Here is a 4344-nt window from a genome sequence, read left to right as displayed (position 1 = left end):
GTGTAATAGTACTAATAAAAAATGATTTAATTCTACATCTAAGTGTTATGTATCCATCCAACCATTTTCTGTACACGCTCATTCCTCTCAGAGTCACAGGGGTCACTGAGGCCCATATCCAGCAGTCACAGTGTGAGGGGCAGGGTACACCCTGGACAGGTCGCAAGTTCATCACAGAGACACAAATAAACATTCGCTCACGCCTAGGGACAATTTAGAGTTATCTTTTAACCTAACAGTCATGTTTTTGGTCTGTGGGAGGAAGCCGGAGTACCCGGAGAGAACCCACGCATGCACAGAGAGAACATGCAAACTCTACCCAGAAAGGTCCCCAGACCGGGATTTGAACCGGTGACCTTCTTGCTGAGAGGCATCAGCTCTACCAACTGAGCCACCGTGCCGCCTGCCATGGGAATATATATTTTTATTTAGTTTGTTATGTTTGATTTATTAGTTCATTGTTATTCACGCCTTTTTAAAAATAAAGACCAAATTAACAATTTAGTGACATTTTTTGAGGACCCCCAAGATAACTCTTGCGGACCCCAGTTTGAGAACCTCTGGTTTAGATAGTCAAAAAGCCTGTGTTTTTAGGGTTATTAAGGAAGTTCATGTACTCAGACCAGTAATATTTGGGGTCACAAGTTTTTGCCATGAATATTTTGTGGGTCAGAAGATAAAAAGTTTGGGAACCCTTGCTCTAAAGCACTCAGTCGATCAGCAGCCAACCAGACGACGCGCGGCCACTTGGTTGTTCGGTGTTTGTTTTCGCACACACCTTTCATAGCCCCTGAGCTCCTGGGAAACCCCTCCCACTGCGATATACGTCACCACATGGGGTTTCTTCCTGCTGGAGGCTACAAAGTGTAAAAAAAAATTATAAATAAAAAAATCTGTGACCTAAAGCCAAAGTTGGAGAAACATGATTTAGCGGAAGCTAATCGGTCTGCTAACGGTTTTCAAATTTATTGAAAAAGCTGCACTGCTAAACAAGCTCCGCTGTTAGCTTATTTGTAGAACCATGCCCGCCATTCCCCAAAACAATCTTTTTTGCTGTTGTTGTTCCTATGAACATTGTTGTGAACACAGCGACGTTCTTCGAAATGTTCTCATCTTCACGGAAACAACAAAAACAACTAAAATGCTGTAGTAACTACACAAAACCTGCGTGTGTAGTGTCAGAACTCTGCCTCAAAGTTCGTAAAAAGCTAATCTGCTTAGCGAAAAATAGTTTTGCTATTAGGTTTTAGCTGATTAGCATGTCAACTACGGATTATTGACACGTTACAAACCTAAGAACATTGTAGTGTCTGTCAAGCACAGTGGTGGGAGCGTCATGCTGTGGGTTTGTTTTGCTGCATGTAGTACAGGCACCATCCTGGAAATGGATTTTTCAAACAAATCAATAAAGAGACCAAAGTTGTTGACGATGTATTGATAAACGAATAAAGACTAAACTGTCTCGGTCCTCAGAGTCTACATACGTCAACAACACATCATCAAGGTACTAAAACCAAACCAGCGTTTCTGTCTTTGGTCTTTAAGTGTAAATAAATGACACAAGACTGAGAAAACCAGCATAGAGCCCCAAGATTTTATCTGATCTTCAGCTTCAACAGTGTTTACGTTCCACCGTTTGTGAAGCGGCTTCATCAGACTGCTGTGGTTTATGATGGTCTTCGGTTCTGGATGATTTGTTTGGGTTAATGAAAGTCACAGACATGTCTCTGTACATTAATGCAGGTAGATGTTTAGTGAAACAGAAACTAAAAGGTTTTTACCTGCTGTGTTATGTTACACAAAACTTTTTAAAACAATGGCCTGTAGTAATCGTTTAACATTGGAGTCGTTTCAAACATTTTTTTTTTACCATATTTTAAAATCTCTCCTGCTACCCTCAGGTCAAAATTAGTTTTGACATTAAGACAGCAGGTTGTTTATAAAGTAACGTTCTGTCAAATAGTTAATATCTTATCAGCCACAGAGCACAGAATACAGATAAAAGTGCAAAAGTCTTTGCTAAAGCTAGGCTAGGCTAAATGCTAGCCGAATTCAATAAAACTGATCTGCTAACAGCTAATGTGAACACATAAAAGACAATGTGTTGTACAGTAGACTTCATAAAACAACTTTGGTCTAAAATATTTTATGTTAATTGAAAATAGCCCTGTTTTATAAATCATTATGCTGCCTTAAGTTTAGCATTGCACGATTAGCTAGATCAAGTAGCAGTAAGCTAGCTGTTTGATTTCACGTATCTGTGGAAGGGAGTTTAAGTTATTCCTGCTGGATAAGCTATGTAATGTTAAACCGTTGGTGGTATAAGTGTTTATAAAATGTAATTTTGAATCTCAGAATTGTTTTAGGACTTTGAAAAGTTCTCACTCCCATGGAATAAAAATTTAAAAAAGGAAAAAAGTTAAGTTGCATTTTTTTTCTGTCGTAACGATTCTTCTTAAATCTTACTTAAATACTGTTTATGTTTTCTTAAATGGTGCTAAACTTGTTAGAATTTTGTAGTGGAGAGGATGGAACCTGACCTGGTGAGCAGCATGAGGGGGAGGAGCCTGGGTTGTTGTGGCTGTGTATGGTTCTTCCACATGCTACTGTTTGTTAAATCAATACATTGTCAGTAAGTCTTGATTTTTTTTTTTTTTTTTTGGTCTTCAATTAAATAAACACCAAACAAGAATAAATAGTGAGATGCTCAACACAAACAATGAACTTTATAAAAAATGTGGGACCATTTAGGGGAAATATTTATTTTAACGTTACAAGGTTTATTGTGAAGAAGTATTGTTATATCAAATAAATAATCAACCAAAGACAAATATCCATTTTTGTGCCAGGTATATTTTAGAAGCTATGTTAGATTTGGTGGCTTAAATCCTTTTAACCACTCTTTATACCTGAGAGTAAAGTAGTTAAACATTGAAATAACATAAAAAACAGACTTTACCTGCTTCTTCAAAGGGCGTAAAATAAAGCAGCACAAGTTAGAACCTAATTTGAGCACTGAAAGCTACAATAAGACAAACGCACAGAACCTGAACTGGTAAACACAAACCATAAACAGGAAATTACCTGATCCTGCAGGTAACATTTACAATGTGGCCTTGAGAACAAGTTGTAATCAGTTCTAAACGTCTGAATCTGCTTAAAACAAACAACCTGGTCTTTTTTTTCTGAGCACGGCTGTGAAAACTTATAAAATGGTGTTTTGTAAATAAATGTCTCCAGGAACAGTCAGTACCAGGCATGTGAACGAGTTGCGTGATCCTCAACATGATAATTAAACCCTCCGCATCGAGACGCAGAACAATTAAAGGAAGGAAACGGTTCTGAACCAGCCACTGTCTACAGGGCTTTGTTCACACGTCTGAAAAAAAAAGTGTAGTGAACGTGGAAAAAGTCTCAGGAGAAAAATAATGATGTTTTTATTTTTCAAGCCCACCATGGAAACATAAAAGTCTCACTTCAAGCAGCTCGTTATGGGATTTGATGCTTTAAACGTGTGAAAATGTCAACTTCTTTTCAGTTTCACGAACTTTCTCAGAATTTGAGCAATTTACTCGATTCTCTTTTAATCAGTACAAGAAGATGGTAAAAAAAATGAATGTAAAAGTTGTAAAGTGGCGCTTATCTCCGTCGCCTCATGGCAAACGTGTTGCGCAATCATAGTTTAAAGGGGGGTCAAACTGATTAGTAGGAAGACTTTTATTGGTCGTTTCTGCATCTATAAATTCGTAACAGTGAAGCAACTGAAGTCCACGTGTTTGGTTCAGGATCAGACGAGTTTAACTTTTATTACACGTCGGTTAGGAGAAGCTAAAATAAAACTAAACTCTCGGTCATTTATGTCACTTTTATTCCTGACGTTGGTATCCCAGCCTTTCTGTGACTTCCTGTTAATGACAAAGTTAATTTAAGATTTTATGAGTTATTATTATTTTTCACACCTTCTTGAGATGCCACAAGCTTTAAAGCATATTCTTTTCCAAAGCTGGGGAAATGGTCTGCAAAAAATAAAAATAAACTGAAAAAACTTTTGTTTCTTCTCAGCTAAAATCTCAAAATTAGAGTATTTTTGATTTATATGGTGCACAATCTGCAGAACGACACAATGGGCCTCATTCAAGAACCGTTCGTACGCACAGATTTGTTCTTAAGTTGTGCGTACGAGTGATTTAGGAGAATTTGTGGCATTCACCAATGTTTTCGTATTCTACAATTTTTTTCAGATACGAGCAAAATTTACGAGTCGTATACTTTATAAAATATACGTCATATATTTTACGAGCAGTCAGTCTGCTGTTATCCAGACGGGTTTTCTTCATTAATAAC

This window comes from Austrofundulus limnaeus, unplaced genomic scaffold (genome assembly GCF_001266775.1).
Source record: "Austrofundulus limnaeus strain Quisiro unplaced genomic scaffold, Austrofundulus_limnaeus-1.0 Scaffold283, whole genome shotgun sequence".
In the NCBI taxonomy this organism is placed as follows: domain Eukaryota; kingdom Metazoa; phylum Chordata; class Actinopteri; order Cyprinodontiformes; family Rivulidae; genus Austrofundulus; species Austrofundulus limnaeus.
Note: the sequence above shows the minus strand (reverse complement) of the source record.